Source organism: Poecile atricapillus, chromosome 1 (assembly GCF_030490865.1).
Source record: "Poecile atricapillus isolate bPoeAtr1 chromosome 1, bPoeAtr1.hap1, whole genome shotgun sequence".
In the NCBI taxonomy this organism is placed as follows: Eukaryota; Metazoa; Chordata; class Aves; order Passeriformes; family Paridae; genus Poecile; species Poecile atricapillus.
In genome coordinates, this window is record NC_081249.1 from 80,305,982 (window position 1) to 80,327,984 (window position 22,003).

Consider the following 22,003-nt stretch of genomic DNA (forward strand, 5'->3'; position numbering starts at 1 on the left):
AGCTTGATCACCCATTTGGCATTCATCTCCAGGGTCTTCTTTCAAAACATGTAATAAAACTTAAATGTGTCATAACTTTCAAAAGTCTGCTTGCCCTCATGTTCATGTCTTTGTCCAAAATCTCAGTTTTAAAGACAATTAAAGCATGGATCACCCCCATGAAATGCTATTATGTAATGGCAAAGAGTTTGAAAGTATTCAGTGTGCAGATAACCACTGTTTTACTAAAAAAATTGTTCCAGTGACACAAAAATTTTGTAAGCATTAATTATAAAGTAAATTCAATGTAAGCAGCCCCATCCAGATATATTTATAATTGTCACAAAATTAATTTAAGGTGAATAGTCCCATTCAATTATTTTTAATAATTGTCTCACTGTCCTGGGGAAGAGAAGCAGTTTGTGGGCTTTATTTCTTTTTATATTGGTCATGTATGGTCTTCAGAAGACATTGCAAACACAGAATTGCAAACATTGAATTTTACAGTATTTCAGGAAACTGTTGTGCCATTTTATAAATGAAGAAATGAAAAGGGTGGAATCAAGTGAGCCAAAGTGAAAAAAAAGGTTTTATAACTGAGGTAAAAATAGGTAACCAATTTTCATTATTCTGGGGTACTGTTCAGCCTTTTATTCTTTAGTTTTAAATCTCTTTTCTAAGGGAATGGATTTATTAAATATTTCTTTTTCTCTTTGTTGGTCTTAAGAAGAGAGTGAAAGTCAACTGCAAACACCTGATCCTAGCCAGATTCAAATCAAGTACTTTCAAGAACAATTTATGTTATCTGTTTGAAGACATGTTTAGTCTCAGAAGAAATGACAATAAGGTCAAAAGAGGAAAGGATTTGTGGTGAGCAAGACTTTTTTAATTCATGAAACTTCTGACTCACTGTAAGTTTTATTTAGAAGTGTGAAAATTAGTGTTATTGGAGCAGGGATATTGGTAAAACTAACCTAGCAGGTAGATTTGTTGTCTGGCAATGTTCACTTTTCTCCTTCTATGTAATGATCCATACATGTAACCTCTCCTTAACAAGCTGAAGATAAGGCTCAGCTAAACATCAGTTAAAGTTTTGGGCTTTGCACATCTTTCTGCTGTGACTACATAAAGCAGCTTTCAATGGCCAGTGTCTCCCAGCTGCCACAGCAGTTCAGACCATAGGGCATTTTCCCACTATCCTTCTATCTGATAGTAGCTGGTGTTCAAATGCTTAAAGACACAGAATAAGAAACAATATAGATATTCTATAACCTTTCCTGGATTCTTTCTTTTGTTGTTTTAAGGACTTCCTGAACTAGGAGGTTTCATGTGGTCCACTCTATTAAATAGCAACTCTTTTCCATCACTATGGGGAATCAGGTCTTGCATCCACTGGCTTTTCTGAATTGTGTTAATGAATTTCACAGTTTAATTCTGCTAGCACAAAAAATATGTTTCCATTTTCTCCCCTCTTTTAACCTTCTTCCTGATCATCTGATGCTGTGACAGCTGTTTCTTTATTCTTCATTACTTTTGAGCACTATATCATGCCGCAGATGTTGCCTCTTGTCCAGAGATTTATACATAGTTTATAGATGTAATTTCCAGACTCCTCTAATTCCACAACACCAGGGAAACCTGGAGCTATTCAAAATTTAAATTTCAATTCTGCTGAAAATGTTAGTTGTGATTAAAAAAAAACCAAAATGATGTCTCTCTAGTTTTTGACTGGGAAGACTGTTGTCATATTAACTTCTGCTTCTAGGAAGAAAGCAAAATTTTTCCCAATCTGCCAAAAAAAGGAGAGAAAGTAAAGCAGAGCTGCTGCATAGACAGCATGACTCCCTAAGTGCCCTAGCCCTGAAGCCCAGCTGGAGGGAAAATTGTCAAATTCTGCTTCTGCCAGAAACTCAGTTTCTGCTGGATATGGAATTTGACAGAGCTCTTCTGCTTGTGGCTGGCAGCTGACAGCTACATCTGAGATAGGTTTTTCCCACTTCCCTTGAGATACCTTCACAAGGTATTCCTCACTTGTGAATTTTCCTTACAGTTATGAGCTTTTCTTTTTTCTCCTTCATGGATTCACATATTTTTTTTCTCCCAGCTGCAAGATCTGGTGAGTCCCATGAACTCTGGAGGTGCCTTAGAGCAGAATTTCTGTCAGTTTTATTTTAGACCATCATTTTTCAAATTCAATTTTAAAGTGCCAAGTGATGGGGATTTATTTAATGGCATTTCTCTTTACAGAGTGACTTTGGTGGGATTTTTTCAAGTTCACTTTAATCATCCCCTGCTAATTAAGACCTTTTGAGAGAAATATAAAAATTAAGCTTCCACTAATATGTCATTCTTTGTGAAACTCTCTGACAAGGCTCACTGCCTTTACATAAAATGTGATTCTTCTCTGAAATTGAGTGTACAAATTAATATATGAGATTCATTTTTACTTCCCTTCTTGCTCTACTTCTGGATGTCTTGCTACCTACAAACAGTACCTTCGAACAATCTATTACAATAGTCACAATGACAAATTCTTGAACTTGAGTAACTTTCTAAGTTGCTCCTTTAAAAATTAACAACTGTCATTATACCAGTTAATTACCAAGTGTTGCTGTGTATTTTCTTATGATCTAATGTCTTACACAACTCAGTGTACTAATTTTTCTGGTTGATATTTATCTCAAAGATTAAAGAACTTAAAGACTGAGTATCTCATTGCTAGAAGGAAAATGAGAGAGGATAAAAAAGGCCCAAATGTGTGGCTGGGACATCTCAACAAATCCAGAGTTTGGTTCTCACTCAATCCTAATCTTTATTCCATTAGATTAAGGTGATTTGGTGCAGAGGTGAAGGCTGCACTAGGTGAGTTAAATTCATTGATAAATGTTGTATCTGCTGTCTTAGTGTGAGTTGAGGTCAGTTCTAGATGCAAGTATAAGGAAAAGCACAAAAGGACTATTTCCCATGCAGTACTTGCCTCCAGGCATTCAGCATTGCTCATTCTTCCTGATGAGGATAGTGAAGCAAGGAGCTTTTATGTCAGACAAGAGATAGATAGCAGTTGCACATATTTCTGGCTTTTTACAACATCAGAATAGCATCAAGGGGACTGTAATAGCTGTTCAAACAGGGTTTATTATGTTCAAATTAAAACTGAAGCAATGTCCTTGTAAAAAGGGGTATGAGTTTGCAAGCTGAACAGGGTTGAAGGGAGAAGTCAGCTATTTGCTGGTTTCTGAAGTCAGCAGAAGGGTCTCTGTGTCCTTCCAAGGGGTAAGATGTCACAGTTCCCTTTGCAAAAGATTATTGTTCTCTGAGATGTCATTATTTAAAGAAAAGTCATGAATACAATCTAATGTCTATAATAAGAGAAGCATCCAAAATTTCAGATTCAGATCTTGAGGATGTTATGTATTACAATGTAATAACACATTGCTGATTTTTTTCAGGACATTTTCACTGGCAGGAAGTTCTTCCAGTGCTATTGTCTTACTGATAACAGGTGCTGCTCATATATTGCCTACTCAGTGAATGCTCTTCCTTCAGATCTCCACTTGGCCCATACACTTATCAGTCAGCATTTTCAATAGGAAATTATAACTTGGGGCCAAAATAACTTGCCTCCAGGAGCTCTGCTATTATTAAATTATTAGCTATAGTGGCATCACTAATGAGAGCCCTTGCTGAGTGCTGTGTTGTGTGAGGTTTATGTTATGGTTTGATTTGAAAAGTTACCAAATACTTGTGATAAGGTTGCAAGCTATACAGCATCACATGGGAAAACATTCTTGTTTGGATCTAAGCATGTTTTTGATTATATGAATTCTGAGTTCTGGACCACTTTCCACACCATCTGCAGCCAATCTGCATAGCCTGGGAAATTCAATCAGACATCTTGCCCATCTGTAAAACCAGAACTGCTCTGTTACTGTTTCACCCTAATTAATAGGATTTATTTCATTTGCTTCTTTGTTTACTGATAGCCCTACACTCTAAGTCCCATTAAGACAAGTACAGACTAGCTTCAGCACCTGATTAAAACACTTCTAGAAGTATTATCTAAGTTATCTAAAAAATAGTTTTATTGATAAATTAAATACATCAAATTCTGTGGACATAGCAGATATGATATATGTTTTGTAGTTCCAGTCTTAAATAAGTAACTGTTACCAAAATCTCTTTTTGACTTACTGCAGATTGGTATTACATATAGTTTTAGGAAATTAGGTAATTTGCTCAAAACAGGTGCATTAAAATCAGTATTAAAGAAGAACAGGGCAGGGGGCTAGTAGAAGGTTAGAGAACCACTGACAGATCTAAAACTATTAAAAAGGAATATAAAGATTTGGGCCTTGTGCTCCTGTTTGGTATAAACTGAAAATAACAATAAAAAAACCCCAAAGCTCTTCAATCTGTTTGTCTCAGATAAACCACATTTTCTAGGATGCAATTTATTTTAAGAACAGCAAAGACACAGAAAGAAGAAGAGTGAAAGGAAGGAATTGACACGTTGCTATTACTACATCACAAAACTGCTTTGGGGGACACAAGCTTGCTCAAAAGTACCATTTGTTTTCTGAGCTGCTGCATAAACAGAATCAAATCCCAGCTGCTGCTAGGCTAATAGAAACTATGTTAATCAAATAACAGAAAATGTTAAATGAAACCCTCAAAAAACATGCTTTGTCCCTTGGTTTGAATTTCTGCTATGAACTGCTTGCCAGGTACAATTTCCACTCCTAATGAAAGCGCAGTTACTCACTTCATTGTTTCATGCTTAGACTGAAGAAAATACTGGTTGAGGTCTTTTGTAGGAGTACTAAATTGATAAATTTGTAAAGCTAGATGAAAATACCTTCAGCTATTTCAGAATCATAATATCCCACACACACACATGCACACACACCCTTCTAACTCTTGATGATCTTGAAAGTTTGCGGTTGGGGGGATACAATCTCTTGAGACAGAAGGTCAGGTGTGGGTAGCTGATATTTAAGAAGTATTTTATGCAGGGATTTCATTATACCCACATAAAGACAGAAAAAAATGCTTTCATAGGTCAGGCATCTGACCCAGAGTTACAGGATGTGATTATTTTTGTGCTCTTTCAAATAAAGCCATAGCTCAAGCACCCGCAGCTTTGGTCCCTTGGGGACCAGCAGCAGGCAAATGTGATATAAGAACAGCACCTACTTCCTGTGACTTTGTGTACTCCACATTAGCCAGAGAGAAAATTGGGATTTAAAGTATGAGAGGCTGCAGTGCATTTCTCAGCACATGTGCATACACTCACTCTTGCTTTACAGGATAATTTCTTAACTAAGCCCCATACTGCATCTTTTGCAGAGCAAAACCTTTAAATCAAAATATGAATGGCTCTAATACAGATTTTCAGTGAGTCCAAAAAATTAAATACTGTTTTAATGAGCTCCTTTTTGGACTCTCAGCTCCTTAGGGCAGTTATTCTCCCTTCTGAATGTCTGGAAATTGCTGAGTACTTTGTGGTCACTACCATCAACTACTAATGAATAAAAATGATGGTGATTATATCACAAGAACCAGAACTTTGAAAAGCTTTAATCACAACAATGTAACAGATTAATTACGATGTCCAAAAAACAGAAACAATGCATCTGATTTTGAGATGCTTGAGTGAGAATTTTTACAAGTGTACAGGGAATTTTAATAACATGGAAAATGAATTATATTTATAAGAGGTATAATAATCATAAATACATAGTAAATGTTAGTGCCAACTCTGATACAGTGCCTCGTGTCATTAGATCTCAAAGCATTTTATAAAAGAAGTATTCATTACCATCCTAATGAATACCAAATTCGTTTTGCTAATTTGCATTATGTGCAGAGCTGTATGATCAGGGTAGAAAAGTAGGAAGATTGCTGTGTATGCAGGTAAGTCAGTAATTTAACTTATTTATTGGGGTGTAGAAAGTGATTAATGGGAGCTGAAATGTTTTTCAAGCCTAACAAAGAAAGCAAAAGAAGTAAAAAAGAATGTGATCTGATTTGATCTAGATATGGTAAACTGCAGTAAAAAAAAAAGTAGAAGTTGGCCTTTGTTGTTTGAAATTGCCTATAACGTATTTCTGAAGCTATGAGGTTTAATATGATTAAAGAATGGACTTCACACATGTGCAATAGAATACTCTTCCCTGCTTTCAGTAGTTTAATCACCTGGGGCCTGTGGAGTCCTGGTAAATCCATTTGCAAGACATCTCGGAAGCAACATTGGAGAAAAACCTTGAGAATGGCAATCCAGAGGGACTGCTCATTTTCTGTTTCCTGAAATGTACTTACATTTTTTTTCAGTTTGACTTAAGATTTCCTTTGTTTACTCACGGAGCTATGGTGTATGTCTAGATAACATATACTGCAGAAAGTTCCTCTGAAGCACTATAATCATAGAAACAAACTCTGTCACAGACATTCTGTAGAGAGCTGCCTTGTATTCTGGTCACATGCTTTCCAAAGAAACATTTTTCTGCTGGGAAATGCTATGTCTCCTCAAGAGTATGAGGACAACTTGCATTTGTAAATAGAGTTTACTTGCTACTCTTTTTCAAAAGCATTTCATTTTAGAAAGATGGGTTTTTTTCTTTATCTTAATCTGATTTTATTATGGTTAATTTAATTGGGAAACTCAAAAAGTTGAAAATAAAACAACAAAAATAAATATTTTGTTGCAACTAAATATTCCAGTAAGTCAAAAATTACATCTTGCATTTTCAAATCACCTTTTGCAGAGTATAACAGATTTATACTTTGCTTCTTTTCATTTCCTTTGATTGTTTGTTTCCTCAGTCTAGAAGAAAATTGCATAGGAGATCTGTGAAATTTTCCATGAATTTCAAGTTCCAGCTTATTAGCTCCCTGGTATAGGCATTTGAGTGAGAAATTTGGAGTAAATGTATTCAGACAATTAAGCTTCATTTTCTGATCTCTAATGTCAAACACAGAGAGGGATTTAATTTAAACATGAGTTCCTTTGGTGCTAGCAATTGTTTGACCCGTTGTTTGACCCATGTTTTTATTGAACAGATCCCTGCTTAGGACTTTTTGGTGAATTGTTCATCTGAGCTTTTTGTAACATATTTTCTGCCTGTGTTCACAGGTACCAGATTTAAAAACATCCCCTTCCTAAGCTGAGTTTTCTGCATAAAACCTGCTGTAAAGATGTTGTGGAGCATCTCTTTCCAAGTCCCTTTGCTTGAAGATATTGGCAGCTGTAACTCATAGTCACTTCATATAAACTGGGAAAACTGCATAACTGAATGCATTTTAGGGATGCATAAGGGCTGTGACCTGAAGAGTATATTACAAAATCATTTAATAGGTAATATTTATGGAACCTAGCTTGTAATGACAGAGCATTACAGAGCATTTTTTTTCCCTCAGCAGCTGTGTGTTTTACTCTCTTGTGCCATATGCTGTTATATAGAAATTGTGATTAAAAATGCTGTCCAAAAAGAATAATGTCCTTTTGCATAAGTTTTTGACCACTCTCCATCTGGTTGTCTCAGGGAGACCTTCAGCATCTCCATCTGGTCCAATGTTGTATCTCCTTGATAAACACAGATGGAAGAGGAAAAATAGTTTCTACTGAACAAACTTATTTACAGGCTGAGAAAATGAGAGATTCAAAAGTGTTTCAATAGTAAGGAGTGCTTCAAGAAAAATTAGGGAAATTCTTCAGACATTTATCACAAATAGTCCTCCAGATGCTCACTACAATCTATCACCATCCTCTGTTTGCTCAAGCCAAATGCCTTTCATCAAAATCCTGCCTTGGCTAACTCTTAGGAAACAAAAAAAAAAATAGATGGGTGAGGCCTTTGAGTCAAACAGCGATGTGTGATATTCCCATATTATTTAAATGCTGGAGTGTTTGTGGTGCAGTTTTGCCTGTGCCCATTACCAGTGTATCAGATCATGCTTGGACAGGGAGGAACTTTACCAGATAGGCAGTTTATCCAAACCTGTCTTATTTCAAGCAAACAAACCCCTCAACCTGGATGCACATCAGCTGTGCATGCTGCTTGCTTTCAGGGTCAGTGGTTTGGACACCCTTTCAAAGGCTCTGTGCCTTAACTCCTTATTCTGCAGGGACTCATAAGGTCATTTGGAGGTGGGACAAAATCTACTGTGGGTTATAACATGCAAAAATTGCCATAGCCAGATGTAGATTTTTCAACTTATTTTCATTTCTCCTGCATGACTTTAAACTATCCAGAATCAGTGTCTCCCAGGGCTTTTAGAAGCCAGAAGTGTCCTGGAGATTTTCTACCTGAAGTAATTTTGGGTCTGCTCAGACCAGACCCCCTGCTGTATGCAGGCTAATGTCATACATATCTCCTTCATACATGCCTTCATTGTTGCTTTCCTTAAATGAAAAGAGGTAATGCTTGCCCAGATGAAAATAGCCTATGTGATGCTTTAGGATTTTAGCTTTTACATTTTTTAAATCCTGTAGTGCATTAGTATATAACTCTACACTCCATATATACAGTGTTAGTTACTGTCTTCACATTTGGGTCAGACAAAACAATCCTCTAAGCCTGAAATTCAAGGACACCCTACTGCCTCAGGCACTGAAAAGTATAACCAAAAGTGAATTGGGGGGAGAAAACTGGGGGTATATGACTTCAATACCTGAAGCTGTAAAGGGAAGTTTAACCCATGATATGTAAATGGACCAAACTTATATCTGCCTGAAAAACTTGTGACCATCGGCCATTTTGGGTGTAGCCCTGTGGGGAGGCTTCGTCTGCCCTTAATGTACATTAAAGGCCTTCATTAAATATAACCACTTTTATTCTTTTAACTTTGTCTGGCCTCTGTTTTTGGGTGAGTCAGAAAAAGGCATCACATGATTGTGACTTATTCTTAGCAGTTTTTTTAAGATTCCATGGCTATCAACAGCACTGGAGTGAACTGACATATGCAACACCCATTTCTTTGCAAGGGCATGGATCCAGAGTGGTACTGATGGGGCCTCCAATGTCTCCTGATGGGGCACAGGCATGTTCTGAGCTGTCATCCAGAAGTGAAATACCTCAGCATCTCTAACACTGGACCCAGCGTGGTGCACAAAAAAGAGTTTCCTGCTAGCATGTACCTAATTGTATTGAATTGTAGTACTATTTCTACAGTGAGATAAGTTAATGAACCTCAGCTGATTATGCCCTAGTTTACTTAATAGTTCACATTATTATTTAAATGTGAAGCAGTAAGTTTGCCAGCCTATAATTGCTTTTACTATTTCTCTTTTTTATTATAGCGCATCTGTAGTATGTGATTTAATTATGTTTTACTCTATACATGTAAATGAAGAAAATGGTCTCTTTTTTTGTCTTACATGTAACAGTGATGTTAGGAAAGGGCAAGCTGCTGGGACAGTGAGGTCCAGGAGTGGGAGGAGATGCAGCATGCAATCTGTGAGCAACTTTGACCAAGCCATATGGGTTGCATTTTCCAAAGAGGGACACCAGAGATCAGTGCATTGAGCAGCCGTCTGCCTTTTTTTATGTGTGAGAGGCTCTTCTCTGCTGCTGACAAAAACTGAACAGCATGGTGTGAAACAGAGATACAGCTGTGAAATGGCTGTAGATTTAGAAGTTAATGGGTAGTTTTTCAATCCTACTGAGTGCCCAGAGCTTCTGTTCCCTCCAGGGGAGTATAAGCTGTAGAAAATCAGGCCACTGCTTGGGTTGCCTAAATAAAGATTTGGTTTCCTAGCTGTTATGAATCTCAGTTCCGGTACACACATAAAAAGGGTAACAGTCCTTTGGCAAAATACTGCCGCCTAGAAACATCACAGTTGTTTCTTTACCACTAATCAGATCCACCTGGAAACTATTTGGGACGAGCAAGAACAGCATGGAAACCTGCATGCCATCAAAGCCCAGGCTTCTGCCACTAACCCTAGAGTGACATAGCACAAACACCTCTCTTGGTTCATTTCTGGCTCTGGAGCTCCCAGGTAGCAGCTTTCTATGTGTGTTCTGGTCTGTCAGTATGGGGACACTGCTGTCCTATCTCTGACTAATGAGTGGGTTTACCCAGCAGGCATGTTTCTGAAGGTAACAGATTTTTACCTAGCTGTGTAAGCAGAAGAGAAGTTGATGTTCATACTCATAATCCTGTGACTGGCCTAAGGCAGAAGGAGTGCCTGGCAGCAGGAGGGGAGGAGGACACACAGACTTGCAGAACAGATGGAGAATGAAGCCCTCAGGACTATCACTGAAAAATACCCCAGGCTCTCCATTAGCAGTTTTTCTGCTGGGTTTCAGGTGATTAAATTCCAGAAATGCTCTGAGATTTGGCTAAAAGTCTTACATTATTGCCCCACATTGTTAAATGTGAGGAAATATAGTTGGCATTGATTTTATTTTGCAGTGGATATACTGTATGTCACACAATTAGTGGTTGTGTTGTAATACACATATGCAAGTGGGGGAAATAAAAGCAGACAGAATATTTGGCCTTAATTAGTGCTCCTTAAATGCTAGGTGTTTACATATGCAGCCATACAGGAGCAGTGGCATACACGATGATTATTCCCATTATCTAACAAAGTATATTTCTCCTTCTGGAGATGGAATCTATGCAATGAGTCTAAAATGGTAGAAACATGAGCAGTTTATGGAAATCTGCATTTTAGTTGTTTTACAGTGTTCACAACATGGGGGAGCTGATTAATTTTAGACAAACATTTTCATTCGCTGACACATGAATTGTAATCCTTAGTTTTAAAAAAGACATAAACAAAACCGGAAGCTAATAGGATGATGATTGTTTTGCCTTTCTTCTGATCTAACCAACTATCCACCGGGCTCTCTGTGAATATTATTGCAATTCATTTTGTCCTTATGAGTTGTCCAGTTCAAAGCTAATTATTTACCCTATAGAGAGAATGACAGTGCCAAAATATGAAACATTTCTTTTGTTTTATTGCTATGATTCTTGCACTAGAAGTGTGGCCTCTGGCTGGAACTACCATCTCAGGCTTCTCTATCTTGGTGACTGGTGTCATCTGACCCTTTCTGCTCTATCAAATCTGACTGCGTAAATGGAATTTCAGTGGACACAACAGCTTTTCCCAAAATCCAGGCTTGGTTGTGAATAGATTTTATGAAGTCTGACATGAGGACTCACTCTGTCTTACGGTCCCCAGCTTGTTAAAGCAGGCAATAGGCATTTTTCTCTACTTTAAAAGACAGCAGTAAATTCAAACCTAGCAGTAAGTGATTCCAGCTCTACATGCTGCACAAAGCAGGTTGTTTTCAGCTAAGAGTTGTTTTGCAGAAGGAAAACCAGAACTGTATTCAAATGCTTATGGGGAGAAGGAGGAAAAGAGTCCTGAGGATCCAGATTACAAGGGATTACTACCCTTTAGGGCACAGACCGATGTGTTACACTGAAGGCACAAGAGAAGACTCTGCTTTGTAGGGTCATGGTTAAAGATAAAGATCTTAAACAGACTTCTGATTTTGGATAGCCCCTATTTTTGATTTCTGCAATGTAGATGACCTAAGGAATATGGAGTTTTTAAGAATGGTTTTACAGCTTTGGAGTAAATATACATTTGAACTTGTAAAAATCAAACTCCAGAGAGAGGAGATGATTTTTGGGAAATTTAACTGATACCCTTAGAAAGAAGCTAAAGGCACCTGATGAAATATAACAAAAAAACCCAAGTATCTTTCCACCCCTATTTCCATTGCGGCACAGTTATGTAGTCTGTATATAATAGAAGCTCTTGAGAAAAGGTGCCCTCTGATTATTACTTCAGGGTTTTAAAGTGACAAGCCATAAAGGGTGAAGGCTGACTCTTTGATCTTAAAGAGCTTGAAAAGAGGAAGATTTTCTCTGCTCAAATGATTTCAGGTAATTGTAAGTAATCCGAATTGAGTCTCTGGGCTGCAGGGCTTTACATAAGTGATCCGCATTTGAAAAATTTCTGAATAAACATTGATTGAACTTTCAAGAGTCTCTTTACAGTTTTAGACACTTCAATAAACTTTGGTTAATTCACTCAGTCTGAAGCCCACTGTCCAAGGGACCATGGGAGAAATGATGACAGAGGCAAGAAGGATGGAGGAAAAGGCTGTGGTTATTCTGTGTGTTAATGTTAACCAGATCTGCAAAAGATGCTGCCCGTTCTTTCGAACCTGGGTAATGGACAAGCCAAAGAGTGTTTTCAAATGAAGTGGTGTCAGCAGGAAGCATGGGCTCACAGATGTTGGAGGACCTTGTCCTGCTGAGAGTTTTAGAGACAGAAAATGCTTCAATACCCACGTTACACAGAGAGATGTCCATGATCCTGGTGTTCTGCACTGAATGTTCTGTTCACACAACCTGTCTACAACGTTGGGTTCAGATATGGATCCAGTCTTCAAACACCCTGGCTGCAAACTGAAAAAGGGTAGACTTAGACTGGTATAAGGAAGAAATTCTTCCCTATGAAGCTGGTGAGATACAGGAACAGGTTGCTCAGAGAATTTGTAGATGCCCCATTCTTGTAAGTGTTCAAGGCCAATTTGAATTGGGCTTTGAGCAGCCTGGAATACTGGCAAACGTCTGTGGCAGAAGTGGCTGTGGAATACTACAGGCCATGCATCATCTCTCGTGTAAGGTATTCAGTCTCATTAATACATTTTTATTCTTGAGAGCTGTAACAGGGTCTAATTTCATTCTTAAATAGCTTTATTTTTAGAGCATTTTCTCTATTTATCTATTTATTTATGTATTTTGCAAAGATTTTAGTCTCCTTAAGTTGTCTAGAGATGCCAAACACTTCGAAATCAGATGAATCACACATCAGGGACTCCCAGCACAGCAGTTGCTTTAATTCAGTTCTACACTTGAAGATAATTAAAATAACTGCTGACTTGGAAGTTGACTCTGGTTGTAGGGTTTTCAAAGAAGACAGGCTTGTTTAGTGCCTGGGGGAAGAGATTCCAAACTCTCTCTATTGAGTTCAAGGGAAAAAAAACATTCTTCAGGCTATCCCTAAAACATATTGGTATTGACGGGGTGGATTTTTTTTTTAATATAACTTTGGTCTTTATACACAAAAATATTTTTGCTGTTCAAATTTTAAAGTAAACAGACCAGATCTGATGTGATATTTAGATTAGCAGGGGTTAAGCGTAGACATGATTTGATTTTAGGTGGGAAATATGGAGAGAAAAACTGACATTAATATTAATCTATACCTGCCTTCCTAGTTCAATGAAATACAAAGTTGAAGAGTTTAATCTGAATCACTACTCATATAGACCCAGAGAAACACAAAAGTCTTTTAAATGAAGCCAAGTACTTAGAGAATACTCAATGGCACCACCTCAGTTTAAGAGGCATTAATTCACTAAGATAGCATTAACTCAATTTCTTGCAACTGGCCATAATCTAATGTTTCTCTCTGTTTGCAGTCTTTAAATAATAAAAAACACATTGAAGGCTCACTGAGCAATATTTCTGGGTGGCTGCAAATTCTGAAGTTACTACAACATGAATCAAATGGGAAGACAGAGTGAAAAACAGCTCCTGTGAGAAAGGCAGAGCACTTTCCACTGGATTGTCTTCCTGTGGAACTTTATATACTGTAAAATAGTTGGAGAATATCTGACTTATACAAGGAAAAATAGCCAAGAGGAGTTTGTGGAGTATGAATGGAAATCTGAGGAGGTGAAAAAACTATAAGACCAAAGTCATTATTTGATGAGGGATGATTTGGAAGCTGGGCTTCTTAATTCATGAGTCATTCCATTCACAGCTGCCTCAAAGGAAACATGCAGGAGGATGAAATGGGCACATGGATGAGACATGGCTTGGGAATCACTGAATCAAAGAGACCATATGAATGTATTTTTTTCAGGAGAAGTAAAGACAAAATAGCAGAGTGGAAGCAGATTGTTGCTCAGCATGTGTGTTTTGCTCTTCAACTCACCTGTTTATATATCCATTAAAAATTATAATTCTATGCTAAGCTAATTATCAGCCTACAGCTTGATGATATTCCAGTAACAACCAGTGCATCAGAAAAAGACACATCTGTTTTCTTAAAATATTTCACACTTCATTTCAGAAGTTGCCAGTTTTTTGTGTGTTCTCAAGGGCATTCCCAACGCAGTCATTTTTTTGTCTGTAATGTCAAGAAACAGGAAACTTCCTTAGGATTCAAATCATGTTTATAAAGTGATTCTTATGTTTTACTGGATGTAAAACTTTATTTATGGTAATTTTCTCGCAGAACAATCAAACAATGATTGTCATGTTAGCCATCAAATAAACCTAGGGCTCTTTAAAGGATGAAGAGTAGGAAAAGTGCCTACAGCATGGAGTTACTGTTTTCCTTCTGACATCTAGACTGAGAGTTATTAAATCTGAATCTCTTCTATTATTATATTATTATTATAACATGCCTTAAAACTCTAGAAGGTCTTAATACTTCAGGCTGTTAATGCAGGGAGGGCAAGTCCATGTAATGCAATACTTAAAACATATAAATAAAGTTGTACCCCTTCTGAGTATTAAAGTTCATTCTTAGAAGAAAAAAGTGTTTCCCCTCATGGCCTAGTCAAATTACAGCTAAACTAATGTCAACTAGGGCTACTTTAATTTACTGAATTTGCTGGAAATGCCTTTGTTTCATCTGTATGTGCAGGGGTGCTCTTTCAAGTGTGCCTGTGTTGTCTGTGTTATGCAACAATTTGTGCAGGATGTACATTTGCTTGTGGGCTAAAGTGAAAGCTAAACTGGGAATAATTTCATAGCTTGTTGGTTAGAGGTGCATATGCATTAGGAAGCTATATTGAAATAAAGGACTTACACCAATTCATATTTCTTATACAAAGAGAGTACCTTAGGTACCTGCCATGCCTGTGATCTCTTACTTGTCTTAATTCTGTGAATTGCCTTTAAATCTCAGTGGGAATCTAAGCTATAGAATTGATAGTCTCCTCTCTCTCTCTTTCTCAATCAGTTCTTTCAATATTTTCACCTTTTTTGTTCTTGCCAACTGAAGCATATTGCTTGGCTTCTGTTACTTTGTGGTTTTCCACTCCTTTGAGTTAGCTGTCAGTATGTTAAGACTTTTCAAGCGTTAAAAATTTACTTTTGGGTGACTGTACCTGATGCAATTTTAAAACTTTTTTGTGCCATAACAGGCACCGGCATGAATGTAGCATTCTGTGTGAAACAACTGGATGAATTTTCATATCCAAGGTTATTTGGTGTTTGGATTAAATCACACTAATAATTCTTCCTGACGTTGAAATGTTACAAACAATGAACTATATAAATTACATGATTAAGTACTATAAGAATGAAAACTATGAAATATTTTATGATGTAAAATAGTTTAAAAAGCTTTACAAGTTGTTTAATGATAAATAAAGTGGGAGACTTACTTGAAGAAAATGAAGAAATTTGAAGGACAAACTTTTATTGTTTGAAAGAAATATTCTCTTCCATTTTAATTAATTCCAATTGCATCAATACATATTTTGGCAGCTTTAAAAATAAGTTCTGTTTATTTTACATGTAGGTTCTTAAAATTTTGTGGGTTTGTATATAAATAGCTGTTTAAGCACACATAATGTAGGTAGGTATTTTAGATTAATTTTCCACACAAGTACATATCTTTAAAACATCTTCCTTTAAATTTCTTGTTCTGTTCAAAATACAAGTACTGCACAAGCATTGACAATTTACTGGAAATTTTTAATCAATTTCCATACGTGTTCTGTGACAGTGGAGCTTTGGCAGGTCCTTTACAGGTTAAATATGAAGAGCACTGCATATGAAAAAGACATGTTAAAACTCTAGAAGACAGCCAAATTAAAACAGGTTTACTTACATTAACCCACAGCAGGAAGTTATATTTCACTGTCTAATTTTCAAGTCTGTCTTCTCTTCCCAAGCCATCAGAAATATTTTATAAGGTTTACAAAAATTCTATAATAATAAGACACAGATTTTTTTCACCCTCAAACATAAGAACTGTTTACATTTAGGTTTTTTAAAGCCATTTGACAGCTGTCTGAGAACACATTATTTCATTTTAAAAGGTTAAATTTATAAGCTTGTGGTAATGTGCTCTAGGAATGGAAATGTAGGCACAATATTAACTTCAGGCATCAGTATAGACCATATATAAAAATGAAATTCCAGATGGAGGTCCATTCAAAATGCCAGCTTTCCATGCAACATAATGGTGCAATATTTTATTAGTATAAGACACATGACTGATGAATCAGAACCTATAAATTTTTATTTTAAGGAAATGGGATTCAAATTTTGTGTTTATTATGTGTTTCCACTCCACTGGCCAAGGCAAAATGCAGCTGAGGACAAAGATTACAAGCCTTATCCTCAGGTCTTAAAGCCTAAGGATGAGACAAGGGCACATATCCATAAATGGCAAACAACACCAAGTACAGAAATGACACTTCCCATCATGATCAGGACACAGTAAATTATTCAGAAAAAAATGCTGTAGCATACCACTGACATTTTGTGGACACCACAGCAAATAAGGTATTACAGAGAGATTTTCCAAAGGAAAGGGGTTTATAGATGTTTCATGTGAGATTCTCCTAAGCAAAAGTAGTTTCAGAGGACAAAGGACACTGTGGTTCCTTTGAAGTCTGATGCCACAGTTCTTTCCCAAACTTCCAATTCTGAATGAGAGCTAAAAATCAGGAGAGCAACAAAGACTATTTGGGGCACTGGGAATAAAGATGGATGGATGACAGCATGATGACTCAGCTAAGGGATTCATGTCCTGGTGCTCTGGGAAAACAATAAATTAAGGAAAATCATTGCAGCAGCTTTCTGGATGAATGTTGGTAGGCAAAGTGACCTGAACCTTGTGAGAACAACTGCTGTGTTAGGTCTGATGAGAAAGACAACCTCTTGCAAGAGTCATAGAATCAGATTACACTGATTCCAGAGTTATCCCCCGATGGCACTGGAGGTGGAGGAAACTTGATTTCTTTTCTCTTGTTTCATTTTGTTCTAACTTTTACATAGTCATCAATATTACTCTTCCACTAGGTTGGGTTTTTTTCTATTTGAGAATATGCATGACAAGTATTTTGTGACTGACTACAAAAACGAGTGCTTGAACTGGAATATTTGGACTTGGATATTTAGACTTCTAAACTTGAGGCAGTCAATGCAATGAAGAAAGACTGAGCTTTTCCTCTTGAGACAAGTCTATGACCTTGACAGAGACTCTAGACAGCCTTCTTTCTCTCAGGTGATGAGAGAGAATTCATACTAATGTCTGGATGATAGACATTCCTTTTGTCAACACTAAACGCAAGTGAGATGCAATAATTCATAATTTTCTTAATTCATTTCTTTTAGACCTCTTGTTCTGTGTTGGAATTTTCATATTTTCATTTATTTGATTAGGATTATTCCTTTATTCCTTGTGTTTTTTGGATTTTTTTTTTTGGTTTATGGTTTGGTTTGGTTTTCTTGTTTTTGTTTTGCTTTGTAATATTAGCTTTCCCAAAAAGGCAATTTTTCACAAATGAAAAATCCTATTTTCTGGGCTTCCTCCTGGGGAAAAAAAAAGAAAGTTCTGCTGATAACCCATCCAAAAGTCAAACAAGGGCTTTTTTAAACTGACAGGCCTTCAGGAAAAAGACTAGCTGTTATCTATTTTCTACGTGCTTTTGTCCTCACTGCTTAGTGCTCCTCAGTCATTACTTGTGTTTTTCTATCTTCTTACATAGAAGGAAAAAAATACTAATTCTGTCCTACTGAGAAGAAATTGGAACTAGGGAGACATGGTCTGTAACCTGATGAATATTTCAAACAGACATGACTTACCAGTGCACTCCAAAGTGCTGTTTCCTTCTGCTTTTGGTCCACAGCTGTTCACCTCTACTGTTTCCCATTAGAGCTGCAACTGAAGTTGGTCCAGCTGATTTGTGGAAAAATAACCTACTAACACACAAATGAACCAAGAAGATTTCCATGAAATCTCCTTGTTTATCTAAATCCTGAAAGGGATCATTCGATCTCATGTGGTTTTGGTTTGCCAATCTGAGTTTCCCGGCCAACGTACCAATTTAATGTAGAGGGTCTAATGCTGGCCAAATGCCCATGCACCCACTAGAATGATTTACTCATTTTCTGCTGCAAGAAATTTAGGATTTAGGATTAGGAGGAGAGCAAAGCAGGCTCAAACTTTAAAGGGTATAAAGAAAACTTTCTTACAGAAATTTTTAACAGAATTAAAAGAAAAAAAATAAGAAGAAATCAAAATAAACCTTCAGGACACTTCTCCTTCCTTCACACGTTCTTTTTCTTTTCCACTGACAATGTAGAGAAACAAAACCTGTGACTTTCAGTCTGTTTGCGACGTCTACAATAGTCTTTTTTCAGTTCTCTTAGGGAGAGGAGTCTCTCTTGCCATGCCATGAAGACTTCTCCACAATAAACAGTTTATCTCATGGCTTCAGTGTCACAGTGAATCAGCTGCCCGGGAAAGGAAAATCTGTTTGCAGAGTGCAAGTCCCTCCCATGACTTTCAGCTTTCCCACATCTGCTTTCATAGGCTTGGGCAACTTTATGGGGTACTGTTTTAAGGATGAGCTGCTCTAGCATAGAGCAAAAGTTCTCTCCATCCATGTCTGGGAAACACAAGTATTTTTTCTTCTATTCTTGGGGCAAGGTTTCTCATCTGTCTCTTTTCTCTCTGTTCAAACTTCTGATTGGATCACAGCTACTGCAACATCTGCACACTTCAGCACTGTTGCCTCTGTTCAAGGCTGTGGTTAGGACACTACATCCCCCCAATACATTCCATGAGTTACAGGGGAAAGAGTCTGATGTATAATTATATCTTCACCATAGCCTCACAAGAAAGTTTCAGCCCAAGACTAAAGCATCTCCTCATTCTCCTCCCGTCTGGGATTTGACTCCTTCTTTACTGATCTTCATGTCAGTTGTTCTCTCCACATGTCTTCATTTTTTCCTTTCTGTCACTCAAGAGAGGATTTATATTTGCAGGTTTCATCTGTGCATTAAGAGTAAATAGCTTGCCCGGGCCTGCAGGTGGCCATGTGACCTCTGCTGGGCGGTGGCTGGATCTGGTTACAGTGGAGGATTTTTCGGTGGCCACGCTGGGTGGGGTGGTGATTAGGATCTGAGCGGCCAGGCTAGGACTCAGCAGCATTATGCCCTGGGCCAATGGCTTCCCCTTCCACTGCCCAGCAGTTTCTGACGAAACTCAGCAGCAGCAGAATTTCAGCCGAGCTGCGGGCCAGCCTGGCCGTGCTGGGTGGGGGTGCTGGGGTGCAGCAGAGGCAGGGCCCAGCCTGGTCTGACGCCTCCAGGCCTGCAGGCCATGCAGTGGAGGAGCCTGGCCTGGCCAATGTGCAGCTACCTCTTCAAGAAGCAAGAGACATTCCTAGGGTTTTAAATGTGTTTTCCACAGAGGCGTATTCAGCTCTTTTAAGTGGTTTAACAGGTTGTCAATATTCAGCCTAGCCAATTGATTGGTTCTGTCAGGTCCAAAGGAAGCTGCCAAGGCCCTTACAGGGAACCACTTCTGTAACTAATGAATTTTTTCTTTAACTAAAAACCAAGCTGTGTTAAACCACAACAATGTGTTAAAGGAGACATAATGCCCATTTGATGGGGTGGAGTGAGGAGAAAGGAGAGGAGAGGGTGACTGTCTCTTTGCCAATGACCTGAAGAGCCACTGGATTAGGTACAGTGTGAAGTACCACAGATATCAGCTGGCTGAATCAAAACTCAGTCACATTTCCTACAAATTCTGTATCCACACTATAGTTAGACTGTGTGGGTTTTGGCTGGAGATGAAGGGCCTTTCAGTGATCAGAGTGTTTTCTGAAGACAATGCAGTACTGTTTGATTTCCCTGCACTACAATGACCTCTCCCTGAGTTTGTCTGTCTCTCCGTGCTCCTGCTGCTACAAGACGATCCTTTCCTGCCTTGTGGAGCAATTGTAAAGACATTTTCAATAAAGACTGGTGATCTGTTGTAGTTGAACATGGGTATGTGGGTCAGACATGCACATCTAACCTTCATTGTGACTTATTTGGCAGCATCAAAGATCAGATTTAAATTTTAGGGCATGACTTGCAAACCCCTAGCCCAAGAAGTTATGTAATCTCAGGCTGATATTTTCCTTCCCACATACTTTTCTACTGCGCTTAGAGGTTGCTAACCAGGGAGTGAGGCTGCAGCTCATCATTTGGTGAGGACCCAGCAGCCTCCTCTCCCTTGGCCTCATACGTACATTCCTTACTCATTTAGGCTGTCCTCTTTGTTGCAAGCTCTGTCTTGCACAATTCCTTGACTTACTTTTTTAGTTGCTCTGGCTCACTCTAGCAGACCTTAAAGTAGTTATTTTGCTTCTAAAAAAAAATTGCGAATTGAGACAGTCTCTCAAGTCACAGATTCCAAGCAGGATTTTTCTTTGTTTTCTGTCTTCTCAGGGAGGACTCTTCTTCATCTTAGGATCACATATGGTTTTTATACAACTACTGGATGTTGCTATTCTCATCCCTGGGTCACCACTCAACTCATGCACATCCAGGCAGTTACGTGACTCAGACTGTTGTTGCTGTCCTATTTTCTCCAATTTGTATATACCTTCTTAACAGAAAAACACCTTTCCCACACTGATCCACTAGGTGTTCAAGCCTTCTTATTTCTCTCCCTAGAGCTTCACCAGAGGCTGATTGTCTTCCAATATTTATAGTTGCCCTTCCTTTTCTTGGGAAAAATGTATGTTCCAATGGTGTCTCTATTATCTTCTGGCCTTGGTTATCTGGCTATGCATGTGTCAAACATTATTATAACTGTACCTCACAATTTTCATTATCTTATCTTTCTGCTCCTATCCCTTCCTGGTGCCCTAGTTCCACATCTGATGCAGTACATTTTGACCAAGGGGACCTCTGTCTGGGCACTCAGCACATCTTTCACCTCTCAAAGATAAGACATTAAAATTTTGGTTTTTCTGTGAGTAAGAAGGTGAAGAGATTTCTTTATTGTCATTCATACACTAGCTATCAGACTTTTCTGCTCTAAAATAATTCATGGCACATACATGATAAACATTTGTTGAACAAAATCTAGCTTGTCACATGGGTCATACATTGTCTGGCTTGTAGATAATAATTGTGAAAAATTACAAAAAGGCGGATTGGAAAAATGCAGGTACAGTAGGTATTCATTTGTGTAACTTTCAGTGGATAATGAAATTAAATAATTTTGAATATGTAATTTTTCTAATCAACAAATATATTTACATAATCCCTTTTTCTCACAGTGATTATAGGATTTGTGTGGCAAGACTTACTTTGAAGCTGCATATTATTTATCTTCCCATTTGGTATTCTATTTTTCAGCATAGATGGGTTTTATTTCTGATTTTCTCTTGCATGTGCAATCACTTCTTTTCCTAAGCAGCGCTGTTCAAAGCTGAGAAGTACTCTGGGGATTTAGCCTTAATGTATGAACTAGAATTTTAAGCTTTATGCAAAATTATTTGCTATCAGGCCTGAATATCCCCGCATACCCCTAAAATAAATTGACAGTTTCTAAAAGCTTCTGCAGAACTGGAGAAGCTTTTAGAGTAAAGAAACAGAGTATAAATGGTTGTGTTATGTTCTCCTTCACGCCTGTGTTTGTAGTGTCAACACATTGCCTTTGAGCTCTTGAAGAGGCTTGGGCAAATAATTTTTAGTGATTCACCCCATAAATTTTGCTTAATGTTATAGTTTGCAGGTAGGCTGCAGAGCTCAGGTCTCTTCAATAAAGTATTCATATACTCTGTAAAACTTTGCCTTCTGCCTTTGATATAACTAATCCCAAATTTGAAATTAAGCATGAATTTAATGCACCAAACTATTTTTGTGGTAGTTCACTAGTCCCCATCCAGAGTATGCAGAAGCGCCTTACGGTGACTGACTAGCTGAAGGCATAGCAGCACGATAATGAGCATCC